This window comes from Stenella coeruleoalba (assembly GCF_951394435.1).
Source record: "Stenella coeruleoalba genome assembly, chromosome: 17".
NCBI classification, from domain to species: domain Eukaryota; kingdom Metazoa; phylum Chordata; class Mammalia; order Artiodactyla; family Delphinidae; genus Stenella; species Stenella coeruleoalba.
Window position 1 is genome coordinate 71492048 of NC_137163.1, and position 13940 is coordinate 71505987.

Sequence of the window (13940 nt, forward strand, 5' to 3'; positions counted from 1 at the left end):
CCGTTTAACTTAAGTGGAACTCAGACATCAAAACAACGTAACCAAGTGGGTGCAAATGATTTTCAGCGCTTGATTTGGTTATTTTGAGAATGTCGGCTATCTCCCACGTGGTATAACGTTGATTGTTCTCAGTTAATGTCTCGACTTGATCGCTATCAACTTCAACTGGTCTACCTGACCGTGGAGCATCATCCAGTGAGAAATCTCCGGCACAAACCTTCGCAAACCGCTTTTGACACGTTCGATCAGTCACAGCACCTTCTCCATACGTGGCACAAATCCTTTTTTTGCGTTTCAGTTGCATTTTTACCTTTCTTGAAATAGTAAAGCATGATATGCCGAAATGTTTTTTTCTTCCATATTCGATATTAAAATGGCCATACAAAAATTTACCAATTTTGCTAATTTTTTTTAATGCTCTTTGATATGACAGCTGTCACGTTAACAATCTAATAAAATTGTTTTGAATGAAGTTAAAGACAACTAAGTGCTACTAGAGCCATCGTAGGCAGAAAACCAGACGAACATTTCGGCCAACCCCAGTATATGTATGTATGTATGTATGTATGTATATATATACTGCATCTTCACTCATTGTGAAGTGTCTATCCATAGACACTTAGGTGGCTTCTGTATCTTGGCTATTGTAAATAATGCTGCAGTGAACATGGGTACATAAATCTTTTCAAATTACTGGCCTTTGTTTTCTTCAGATAAATACCCAGGAGTGGAACTGCTGGATCATATGGTGGTTCTAATTTTAGTTTTTCGAGGAAGCTCCATCCTGTTTTCCATAGTGGCTACACCAGTTTACATTCCCACCAACAGTGCATGAGGGTTCTTTTTCCTGCACATCCTCACCAACACTTGTTCTTTCTTGTCTTTTTTTTTTTTTTAACGTCTTTATTGGAGTATAATTGCTTTACAATGGTGTGTTAGTTTCTGCTTTACAACAAAATGAATCAGTTATATATATACATATGTTCTCATATCTCTTCCCTCTTGCATCTCCCTCCCTCCCACCCTCCCTATGCCACCCCTGCAGGTGGTCACAAAGCACCGAGCTGATCTCCCTGTGCTATGCGGCTGCTTCCCACTAGCTATCTACCTTATGTTTAGTAGTGTATATATGTCCATGCCTCTCTTGCGCTTTGTCACAGCTTACCCTTCCCCCTCCCCATATCCTCAAGTCCATTCTCTAGTAGGTCTGTGTCTTTATTCCTGTCTTACCCCTAGGTTCTTCAAGATATTTTTTTTTCTTAAATTCCATACATATGTGTTAGCATACGGTATTTGTCTCTCTCTTTCTGACTTACTTCACTCTGTATGACAGACTCTATGTCTATCCACCTCATTACAAATAGCTCAATTTCATTTCTTTTTATGGCTGAGTAATATTTCATTGTATATATGTGCCACATCTTTTTTTTTAAATTTTTATTTTATTTTATTTTATCTCTTGTCTTTGTAATTCCTGAGCATCATCCATTCTTTTTTTTTTTTAACATCTTTATTGGGGTATAATTGCTTTACAATGCTGTGCTAGTTTCTGCCCCATAACAAAGTGAATCAGTCATACATAAACATATGTTCCCATATGTCTTCCCTCCTGCGTCTCCCTCCCTCCCACCCTCCCTATCCCACCCCTCCAGGCTGTCACAAAGCACCGAGCCAATATCCCTGTGCCATGCGGCTGCTTCCCACTAGCTATCTACCTTACTACGTTTGTTAGTGTGTATATGCCCATGACTCTCTCTCGCCCCGTCACAGCTCAACCTTCCCCCTCCCCATAACCTCAAGTCCATTCTCTAGTAGGTCTGCATCTTTATTCCTGCTTTACCCCTAGGTTCTTCGTGACATTTTTTTTCTTAAATTCCATATATATGTGTTAGCATACGGTATTTGTCTTTTTCTTTCTGACTTACTTCACTCTGTATGACAGCTCTAGGTCTATCCACCTCATTACAAATAGCTCAATTTCGTTTCTTTTTATGGCTGAGTAATATTCCATTGTATATATGTGCCACATCTTCTTTATCCATTCATCCGATGATGGGCACTTAGGTTGTTTCTATCTCCGGGCTATTGTAAATAGAGCTGCAATGAACATTTTGGTACATGACTCTTTTTGAATTTTGGTTTTCTCAGGGTATATGCCCAGTAGTGGGATTGCTGGGTCATATGGTAGTTCTATTTGTAGTTTTTTAAGGAACCTCCATACTGTTCTCCATAGTGGCTGAACCAATTCACATTCCCACCAGCAGTGCAAGAGTGTTCCCTTTTCTCCACACTCTCTCCAGCATTTACTGTTTCTAGATTTTTTGATGATGGCCATTCTGACTGGTGTGAGATGATATCTCATTGTAGTTTTGATTTGCATTTTTCTAATGATTAATGATGTTGAGCATTCTTTCATGTGTTTGTTGGCAGTCTGTATATCTTCTTTGGAGAAATGTCTATTTAGGTCTTCTGCCCATTTTTGGATTGGGTTGTTTGTTTTCTTGTTATTGAGCTGCATGAGCTGCTTGTAAATTTTGGAGATTAATCCTTTGTCGGATGCTTCACTTGCAAATATTTTCTCCCATTCTGAGGGTTGTCTTTTGGTCTTGTTTATGGTTTCCTTTGCTGTGCAAAAGCTTTGAAGTTTCATAGGTCCCAAAATTATTTTTGTTTTTATCCATTTCTCTAGGAGGTGGGTCAAAAAGGATCTTGCTGTGATTTATGTCATAGAGTGTCCTGCCTATGTTTTCCTCTAAGAGTTTGATAGTTTCTGGCCTTACATTTAGGTCTTTAATCCATTTTGAGCTTATTTTTGTGCATGGTGTTAGGGAGTGATCTAATCTCATACTTTTATATGTACCTGTCCAGTTTTCCCAGCACCACTTATTGAAGAGGATGCCCTTTCTCCACTGTAAATTCCTGCCTCCTTTATCAAAGATAAGGTGACCATATGTGTGTGGGTTTATCTCTGGTCTTTCTATCCTGTTCCATTGATCTTTCTGGTTTTATGCCAGTACCATACTGTCTTGATTACTGTAGCTTTGTAGTATAGTCTGAAGTCAGGGAGCCTGATTCCTCCAGCTCCGTTTTTCATTCTCAAGATTGCTTTGGCTATTCGGGGTCTTTTGTGTTTCCATACAAATTGTGAAATTTTTTGTTCCAGTTCTGTGAAAAATGCCAGTGGTAGTTTGATAGGGATTGCATTGAATCCGTAGATTGCTTTGGGTAGTAGAGTCATTTTCACAATGTTGATTCTTCCAATCCAAGAACATGGTATATCTCTCCATCTATTTGTATCATCTTTAATTTCTTTCATCAGTGTCTTATAATTTTCTGCATACAGGTCTTTTGTCTCCTTAGGTAGGTTTATTCTTAGATATTTTATTCTTTTTGTTGCAATGGTAAATGGGAGTGTTTTCTTGATTTCACTTTCAGATTTTTCATCATTAGTGTATAGGAATGCAAGAGATTTCTGTGCATTAATTTTGTATCCTGCAACTTTACCAAATTCATTGATTAGCTCTAGTAGTTTTCTGGTAGCATCTTTAGGATTCTCTATGTATAGTATCATGTCATCTGCAAACAGTGACAGCTTTACTTCTTCTTTTCCAATTTGGATTCCTTTTATTTCCTTTTCTTCTCTGATTCCTGTGGCTAAAACTTCCAAAACTATGTTGAATAAGAGTGGTGAGAGTGGGCAACCTTGTCTTGTTCCTGATCTTAGTGGAAATGCTTTCAGTTTTTCACCATTGAGGATGATGTTGGCTGTGGGTTTGTCATATATGGCCTTTGTTATGTTGAGGAAAGTTCCCTCTCTGCCTTCTTTGTGCAGGGTTTTTATCATAAATGGGTGTTGAATTTTGTCAAAAGCTTTCTCTGCATCTGTTGAGATGATCATATCGTTTTTCTCCTTCAATTTGTTAATATGGTTTATCACATTGATTGATTTGCGTATATTGAAGAATCCTTGCATTCCTGGAATAAACCCCACTTGATCATGGTGTATGATCCTTTTAATGTGCTGTTGGATTCTGTTTGCTCGTATTTTGTTGAGGATTTTTGCATCTATGTTCATCAGTGATATTGGCCTGTAGTTTTCTTTCTTTGTGACATCCTTGTCTGGTTTTGGTATCAAGGTGATGGTGGCCTCATAGAATGAATTTGGGAGTGTTCCTCCCTCTGCTATATTTTGGAAGAGTTTGAGAAGGATAGATGTTAGCTCTTCTCTAAATGTTTGATAGAATTCGCCTGTGAAGCCATCTGGTCCTGGGCTTTTGTTTGTTGGAAGATTTTTAATCACAGTTTCAATTTCAGTGCTTGTGATTGGTCTGTTCATATTTTCTATTTCTTCTTGATTCAGTTTTGGCAGGTTGTGCATTTCTAAGAATTTGTCCATTTCTTCCAGGTTGTCCATTTTATTGGCATAGAGTTGCTTGTAGTAATCTCTCATGAGCTTTTTTATTTCTGCATTGTCAGTTGTTACTTCTCCTTTTTCATTTCTAATTCTATTGATTTGAGTCTTCTCCCTTTTTTTCTTGATGAGTCTGGCTAATGGTTTATCTATTTTGTTTATCTTCTCAAAGAACCAGCTTTTAGTTTTATTGATCTTTGCTATTGTTTCCTTCATTTCTTTTTCATTTATTTCTGATCTGATTTTTATGACTTCTTTCCTTCTGCTAGCTTTGGGGTTTTTTTGTTCTTCTTTCTCTAATTGCTTGAGGTGCAAGGTTAGGTTGTTTATTCTAGATGTTTCCTGCTTCTTAAGGTGGGCTTGTATTGCTATAAACTTCCCCCTTAGAACTGCTTTTGCTGCATCCCACAAGTTTTGGGTCGTTGTGTCTCCATTGTCATTTGTTTCTAGGTATTTTTTTATTTCTTCTTTGATTTCTTCAGTGGTCATTTCGTTATTAATTGCTGTATTGTTTAGGCTCCATGTGTTTGTATTTTTTACAGATTTTTTCCTCTAATTGATATCTAGTCTTATGGGGTTGTGGTCGGAAAAGATACTTGATACAATTTCATTTTTCTTAAATTTACCAAGGCTTGATTTGTGACCCAAGATATGATCTATCCTGGAGAATGTTCCATGAGCACTTGAGAAGAATGTGTATTCTGTTGTTTTTGGATGGAATGTCCTATAAATATCAATTAAGTCCATCTTGTTTAATGTACCATTTAAAGCTTGTGTTTCCTTATTTATTTTCATTTTGGATGATCTGTCCATTGGTGAAAGTGGGGTGTTAAGGTCCCCTACTATGAATGTGTTACTGTCGATTTCCCCTTTTATGGCTGTTAGTATTTGCCTTATGTATTGAGGTGCTCCTATGTTGGGTGCATAAATATTTACAATTGTTATATCTTCTTCTTGGATCGATCCCTTGATCATTATGTAGTGTCCTTCTTTGTCTCTTCTAATAGTCTTTAAAGTCTATTTTGTCTGATATGAGAATTGCTACTCCAGCTTTCTTTTGGTTTACATTTGCATGAAATATTTTTCCATCCCCTTACTTTCAGTCTGTATGTGTATCTAGGTCTGAAGTGGGTCTCTTGTAGACAGCAAATATATGGGTCTTGTTTTTATATCCATTCAGCCAATCTGTCTTTTGGTGGGAGCAATTAGTCCATTTACATTTAAGGTAATTATTGATATGTATGTTCCTATTCCCATTTTCTTAACTGTTTTGGGTTCGTTATTGTAGGTCTTTTCCTTCTCTTGTGTTTTTTGCCTAGAGAAGTTCCTTTAGCAGTTGTTGTAGAGGTGGTTTGGTGGTGCTGAACTCTCCCAGCTTTTGCTTGTCTGTAAAAGTTTTAATTTCTCCATCAAATCTGAATGAGATCCTTGCTGGGAAGAGTAATCTTGGTTGCAGGTTTTTCTCCTTCATCATTTTTAATATGTCCTGCCAGTCCCTTCTGGCTTGCAGGGTTTCTGCTGAAAGATCAGCTGTTAACCTTATGGGGATTCCCTTGTGTGTTATTTGTTGTTTTTCCCTTGCTGCTTTTAATATGTTTTCTTTGTATTTAAAATTTGACAGTTTGATTAATATGTGTCTTGGCATATTTCTCCTTGGATTTATCCTGTATGGGACTCTCTGTGCTTCCTGGACTTGATTAACTATTTCCTTTCCCATATTAGGGAAGTTTTCAACTATAATCTCTACAAATATTTTCTCAGTCCCTTTCTTTTTCTCTTCTTCTTCTGGAACCCCTATAATTCGAATGTTGGTGCATTTAATGCTGTCCCAGAGGTCTCTGAGACTGTCTTCAGTTCTTTTCATTCTTTTTTCTTTATTCTGCTCTGCAGTAGTTATTTCCACTATTTTATCTTCCAGGTCACTTATCCATTCTTCTGCCTCAGTTATTCTGCTATTGATCCCATCTAGAGTATTTTTAATTTCATTTATTGTGTTGTTCATCGTTGTTTGTTTCATCTTTAGTTCTTCTAGGTCCTTGTTAAATGTTTCTTGCATTTTGTCTATTCTGTTTCCAGGATTTTGGATCATCTTTACTATCATTATTCTGAATTCTTTTTCAGGTAGACTGCCTATTTCGTCTTCATTTGTTAGGTCTTGTGGGTTTTTATCTTGCTCCTTCATCTGCTGTGTGTTTTTCTGTCTTCTCATTTTGCTTATCTTACTGTGTTTGGGGTCTCCTTTTTGCAGGCTGCAGGTTCGTAGTTCCTGTTGTTTTTGGTGTCTGTCCCCAGTGGCTAAGGTTGGTTCAGTGGGTTGTGTAGGCTTCCTAGTGGACGGGACTAGTCCCTGTGTTCTTGTGGATGAGGCTGGATCTTGTCTTTCTGGTGGGCAGGTCCACGTCTGGTGGTGTGTTTTGGGGTGTCTGTGGACTTATTATGATTTTAGGCAGCCTCTCTGCTAATGGGTGGGGTTGTGTTCCTGTCTTGCTAGTTGTTTGGCATAGGATGTCCAGCACTGTAGCTTGCTGTTCGTTGAGTGAAGCTGGGTGTTGGTGTTGAGATGGAGATCTCTGGGAGATTTTCGCCGTTTGATATTATGTGGAGTTGGGAGGCCTCTTGTGGACCAGTGTCCTGAAGTTGGCTCTCCCACCTCAGAGGCACAGCACTGACTCCTGGCTGCAGCACAAAGAGCCTTTCATCCACACGGCTCAGAATAAAAGGGAGAAAAAGTAGAAAGAAAGAATTAGTAGAAGTAGAAAGAAAGAAAGAAAGAAAGGAGGGAGGGAGGGAGGGAGGAAGGGAGGGAGGAAGGAAGGAAAAAAGAAAGAATATAAAGTAAAATAAAATAAAGTAAGATAAAATATAATAAAGTTATTAAAATAAAAAAATATTAAGAAGAAAAAATTAAAAAACAAACAAACAAACGACAACAAAAAAAACGGACGGATAGAACCCTAGGAAAAATGGTGGAAGCAAAGCTATACAGACAAAATCTCACACAGAAGCATACACATACACACTCACAAAAAGAGGAAAAGGGGAAAAAATCATAAATCTTGCTCTCAAAGTCCACCTCCTCAATTTGGGATGATTCATTGTCTATTCATGTATTCCACAGATGCAGGTACACCAAGTTGATTGTGGAACTTTAATCTGCTGCTTCTGAGGCTCAGCTGGGAGAGATTTCCCTTTCTCTTATTTGTTCTCACAGCTCCCAGGGGCTCAGCTTTGGATTTGGCCCCGCCTCTGCGTGTAGGTCGCTGGAGGGCGTCTGTTCTCCGCGCAGACAGGACGGGGTAAAAGTAGCCGCTGATTTGGGGGCTCTGGCTCACTCAGGCTGGGGGGGAGGGAGAGGCACGGAGTGCGGGGCGAGCCTGCGGCGGCAGAGACCGGCATGACGTTGCACCAGCCTGAGGCGCGCCGCGCGTTCTCCCGGGTAAGTTGTCCCTGGATCCCGGGACCCTGGCAGTGGCGGGCTGCACAGGCTCCCCGGAAGGGGGGTGTGGAGGGTGACCTGTGCTCGCACACAGGCTTTTTGGCGGCGGCAGCAGCAGCCTTAGCGTCTCCTGCCCGTCTCTGGCGTCCGCGCTTTTAGCCGCGGCTCGCGCCCGTCTCTGGAGTTCCTTTAAGCAGCGTTATTAATCCCCTCTCCTCGCGCACCAGGAAACAAAGAGGGAAGAAAAAGTCTCTTGCCTCTTCGGCAGCTCCAGACTTTTCCCCGGACTCCCTCCCGGCCAGCCGTGGCGCACTAACCCCCTGCAGGCTGTGTTCACGCCGCCAACCCCAGTCCTCTCCCGGCTCCGACTGAAGTCCGAGCCTCAGCTCCCAGCCCCGCCCGCCCCGGCGGGTGAGCAGACAAGCCTCGGGTTGGTGAGTGCCGGTCGGCACCGATCCTCTGTGCGGGAATCTCTCCGCTTTGCCCTCCTAACCCCTGTTGCTGTGCTCTCCGCCGCGGCTCCGAAGCTTTCCCCCTCCGCCACCCGCAGTCTCCGCCCGCGAAGGGGCTCCTAGTGTGTAGAAACCTTTTCTCCTTCACGGCTCCCTCGCACTAGTGCAGGTCCCGTCCCTATTCTTTTGTCTCTGTTTTCTCTTTTTTTCTTTTGCCCTACCCAGGTACGTGGGGAGTTTCTTGCCTTTTGGGAGGTCTGAGGTCTTCTGCCAGCGTTCAGTAGGTGTTCTGTAGGAGTTGTTCCACGTGTAGATGTATTTCTGGTGTATCTGTGGGGAGGAAGGTGATCTCCGCGTCTTACTCTTCCGCCATCTTCCCTTTCTTGTCTTTTTGATAACAGCCATTTTGACAGGTGTGCGGTGGTATCTCACTTGGTTTTAATTTGCGTTTCCCTGGTGATGAGTGATGTTGAGCATCTTTTCATGTGCCTGTTGGCTAGCTGTGTGTCTGAAGACACTTGAAATCCTATCCCTAGTTCACTGTGATGTATTCCTCCTCTGAGTCTCTGGAGTAGTGTGGTGTGTGCGCGCGTGTGTGTGTGCGCATGCGCGTACACACACATATTTCTGTTTCTGCTGTTGCAGCTCTGCAGTTAAAGTGCACTCCTCTTGAAAGCAGAGTGTGTGTTTTTATCTCCCACAATGTTCAGCACAGTAGGTCCTTAATATTTGTGATCATTTGTGAATGTATTTTTTTCCATGGAAAATAATTTAAATGCTGTCATATATTTGCCTGGGTATATTTTAATATATTTCTCAATCTGTGTTTCCCTCTTCCACCCCTCACCATCCCATATACCCTCACAAACACTGAAATTTAGGCTTTCCTTGAGGACAACCAAACAGAAGAGAGGATTTTTTGAGCTGTTTCTGACACCATGTAGGTATCTGCTGTCCTTATTCTTCCAGAGATGCTGCTGGAGAAGGGAACATGGGAAGCAGAGAGACTGATTGGGCAAGATGCTGGAGGAGATTAGGAACGATTTTATGTACAGAAAGATAGGAGCAATAATTTGAAGACACTGATATAAACTGTACACTTTGGGCAGTAAGGCCGCACAGAACATAGAAATCAAAGGGGGTTAACACATTTAATCAGTTGAAAAGACCTTAACGGGAGTGTGGCAGATTTCATTATGTCCATGAGCACGAAGATTCCTTGTTAAGTCTTGACAGATGTGCCGTTTCTAGCTAATTTCATGTCTTTCACCAATAGGAAAAGGTAGTGACACTGTTCTTACACTGCCCGGGCTCTTCCCAGCCCGTCTGTTGCAATGTTGTAGATCTGCTTGTCTCTGAAGTTCCCTAGTAGCCCTGAATCCCGACTGTATCATTACTCACAGTGCTGAATCATCCATCTTCCTGCCTGTGAATGCTGGCTTCTCATTGCTCCCAGAGATTCTGACCGTGCTCCACCGATGATGGCCACAAATGCAAGAAAACGTGAACCATCTTTTTTCTTCTTCACTCATGCTAAGTTTTCCATTTTTGCCAGCCATGTGTATTTTTTGAAGTCTTTACGCTGGAAGCACTTTATTCCAAGAATGGAATCTCTTGCAAAGTTGGCAACACCCCTGCCTTCCCCACGCCACCATGCAGAGGCTCAGCAGTTGGCCCGAGGGCCAGCGAGGAGAGCTTCCCATTCGGGCAAGGCGTGTCTGTCCCTGGTCAGCTTGGCTGGAGACTGACCCAGGGCAGCCGGACGTCACTACATCAGCGGAGCCAAGTGAGGACGTGCATTAGAAGTGCCTGTTGATATTACGGAGAAAGTCAGGAAGTCCTGGGAGGAGACGGGCGACCACTGCCAGAAGACCGCCTGACGTGTGGGGGGGCCTGGGAGAACGGCGCCAGCGGCCGGAAGCCTGAAGGCCGAGAGATGGGTGTTGCCACCCCACCGCCTTTGCGTGGGTAAACCGGCGGTGACACTAGCTGGAGGAGTAGAGCCTATACGCGGGCCCACGTGCGGCTCAAGCCCAAGGGTTAGCAGATCTCCCGTTGCCCAGATCCCTGAGCTTGTCCTGTGCCCATCATGAGAGTCACTTAGCATCAGCATGTCAAGGGACATGGTGCTCCAATGGTTAACACTCGGCGTTTCCAATGCAGGGGGTGCAGGTTCGATCCCTGGTCAGGAAACTAAGATTCCGCATGCCGCGTGGTATGGCCCCCCAAAATGAAAAAGAATCAGCATGTCAACAGCACCGTTCTCGCCAGGCGGCCCTCCTGGAGCTGTCCCGTCGGCATGAATCCCAGAGCTGCTCGGGGCATCCTGCTGAGCCCGAGGATGCTGGGCAGCACCTGGAACGGGGAGAAGTGGGAGGCAGGACCCGTGCAGCTCAGGCCAGGCTCGGAGTGGCCTGCCCGCGTGGCCCTGCCCTGGCTGGCTCGTCCCCGCCGGCGGCTGGGGCAGTGGTTATGAAACGCTGAGGTGCGTGCCTCCTGGGACCGGGACCCGCATGGGACCAGCTCCAGGCGTGGGGTACCCAGCCCAGAGAGCACTTCTGCCCTTGACCAGTCTCAGACACTGGAAAGGGGCTTAGGCAGCTTGGAGGAAGGTACTCCACAGCGTGGAGACCCCTGATGGGCCAGGTCTGAGCAGGGGTTCCACTTGCCCGAGTCTAAGGGTGATACTGCCTAGCTCAGGGCAGGCCCAGTGACAGCTGCAGCTGAGAGGGTAAACAGTAAGAAGTACTAGAAGGTTTGTTTCTGAGCACAAAGTATGGATGCCACACGGCCTACCGCGCTCGAAGAAAACATCCCTTACTGTGCCGGCACTCTTGCCTTGAGCCAGTTCATGGTTCCAGTCAGCTCCCCCTGTTCCTGGAGGTGGCTTGTCCGCTGAAGCTCATTTGTTACCACTCCTGGTGTCGAGCAGTGCTTTCCAAACTTATGTGCATCAGAATCACCAAGATCTCGGGATCTTGTTAAAATGCAGCTTGTGACTCAATAGGTCTGGGGTTGAGCCTGAAGATCTGCACTTCTAACCACCGCCCAGGTGACGATGATGCTACCAGCCATTGAGTCCCGCTTGGAGTATCAAGGATCCAGACCTGGACGCAGGAGAGGAGCAGAGGCTGACAAAGTGTGGGTGCGGGAACGTGTGTGGATTAGGAGAAGGAAACAAAAGGAGGCAGGAGCGGGTAAATCTGGGGCTTCCTTTATACAAGTAAGAGACGCCTAATGTGCTCCCAACAGCTGTCAAAGTTCTTCCAGCATTTCCATTTCTTTTCCCTCGTGGAACATCTCCAATGGAACAGGAATGTGGGATTCGAAGGACAGGCCCAGTCCCTCATTTCTATTTGCATAGGCCAGCTCTTTCTGACTGCCCACAAGTTGTGTAACTTGTAGCCTGGCACGCGATGTTTCAAGAAGGGGTGTTGACTGTCTCCCTTTCCAGCTGCAGAGTGGGAAAGCCCTCAGCACCTCGTCAGGGTGAGCGACCCTGGTTAGGACGGTCCTGTAGCTTCTAAAAGCACAGTGATAACTCGCACTAAAGTATTTAGGCCCAGTACCCGGCACATAGTAGGCCTTCAGTAAGTGCCCCTCCCTCCTCTGCAATAATGGGACAGCCCTATGTATATGCTGGGAGCCTCTACCTTGCTACCAGAATAGCAAGGAAATCTTTCTCATATGGGAAGAATTAGGAGAAAAAATCTTTTGCTCCTTAGAAACAGAAACCTTGTTATTATTGAACTTGTAGGGTTTTTGTTTTTTTTTTTTTGCGGTACGCGGGCCTCTTGCTGTTGTGGCCTCACCTGCTGCGGAGCACAGGCTCCGGACGCGCAGGCTCAGCGGCCATGGATCACGAGCCCAGCCGCTCCGCGGCATGTGGGATCCTCCCAGACCGGGGCACGATCCCGTGTCCCCTGCATCGGCAGGTGGACTCTCAACCACTGTGCCACCAGGGAAGCCCTAGCTTGTAGTTTTATTGGACTTAACAAATTTCCTTCTAAAATGAACAAAGTTTTTATTCCATATAACATTTTCATTCTCATAGTTTAAAATTAAATGGAACTATTTTGCAGTAATGAATCAGGAACACTAGATGTCAGGAGAGAATCAGCTGCCCTGATGCTTACCAGGTTGTGTTTACGTTCCGTTCAACCGTTTAGGATAGTAGATTTTATTTCTTTTTCTTTTTTTATTAATTGAAGTGTAGTTGATTTACAGTGTTGTGCTAATCTCTGCTGTGCAGCAAAGTGACTCAGTTATACACATATACCCATTCTTTATTTTTCGTATTCTTTTCCCTTATGGTTTATCACAGGATATTGAGTATAGTTCCCTGTGCTCTACAGTAGGACCTTGTTTTTTATCCATTCTAAATGTAATAGTTAGAATAGTAGATTTTATGTAGCTCATGATTCTGTGGGTCTGCTGGGCAGTCCTTTGGGCTGGGCAGGTAGTGAGTTAACACCCAGCTGCCCTGCCTGAGACCCAGGTCCTTCTGAAGCAAGCCTGTGAGGCACTGAATGCATTGAGAGGGGGTTAATTCAATTCTGCATCTGTGAACTGTCTTTGTCTAAGTGCTGGGCCAGTTGGCCGCAGTGGCCCTTTTAAAACATTGAGATAGAACTGACCTGATAATTTTCTTCCGAGGTATGCTTTGATCCCCTTCTCTGTATCTTCTATGTATCTGCTGTAGGTTTTTGCTTTGTAGTTACCATGAGGCGTACACAGAACATCTTATATTTGTAAGTCTCTTTTAAGCTGATAACTTAACTTTGAACACATACAAAATCTCTACATTTTTCCACTCCCCCTCCTCACATTTTATGTTTTCTTATGTCACAGTTCATATCTTTTTTTTTTTTTTTTTTTTTTTTGCGGTACGCGGGCCTCTCACTGTTGTGGCCTCTCCCGTTGCGGAGCACAGGCTCCGGACGCACAGGTTCAGCGGCCATGGCTCCCGGGCCCAGCTGATCCGCGGCATGTGGGATCTTCCCGGACCGGGGCACGAACCCGCGTCCCCTGCATCGGCAGGCGGACTCTCAACCATTGTGCCACCAGGGCAGCCCCCACATTTTCTTTTTATACATATATGCATTTTCCACATTCTATGTGATGATTCTTTCCTAGAAATAAAGACTGGAATGTGCATGTTAAAGTAAGGAGGGCTGAACCATTTGGATATTTAAATAGTGCAATTAAAGTAGCATGGTTAAGGTTTACAGACTCCTACTTTACATAAATAAAAGCATGCATAAAAGCATTAGAAGTGATGGAGTGATCACAGTATGTAGTTTTCTGGCATCATCCCAAACCAGCTATTTAGAGGTAGGATCAGACGTGTGTGGATTATTGCTGCTCTGGTACTACAATTAAGCTTTTATCTTTTCTTCGCTTTCAAACAGAAAGGTCTGACAAACTATGTAGTGCCCTCAGGGCCTCTTGGAATCCACACAAATGATGCCCTTGTGTTGAACTGTAAGTTAAAGAAGGTCTGACAAACTATGTAGTGCCCTCAGGGCCTCTTGGAATCCACACAAATGATGCCCTTGTGTTGAACTGTAAGTTAAAGAAAGAACTGATGCTGTGCTCGTGAACTTGTGTCAAGATACTACAGCTCAGGTCTCATCACTTC

The 13940-nt window shown here is 43.8% G+C and overlaps 1 long non-coding RNA gene across 1 annotated transcript in view; it reads left to right on the forward strand.

Annotated features, from left to right (window-relative positions):
* The first annotated feature begins 7752 nt into the window (after positions 1 to 7752).
* Positions 7753 to 13940, forward strand: part of LOC307175928 — a 91693-nt gene continuing 85505 nt past the window's right edge. The window contains exon 1 of the long non-coding RNA XR_013824556.1: positions 7753 to 7847. This is a non-coding gene — a long non-coding RNA (uncharacterized lncRNA). The remainder of the gene's footprint in view (positions 7848 to 13940) is intronic.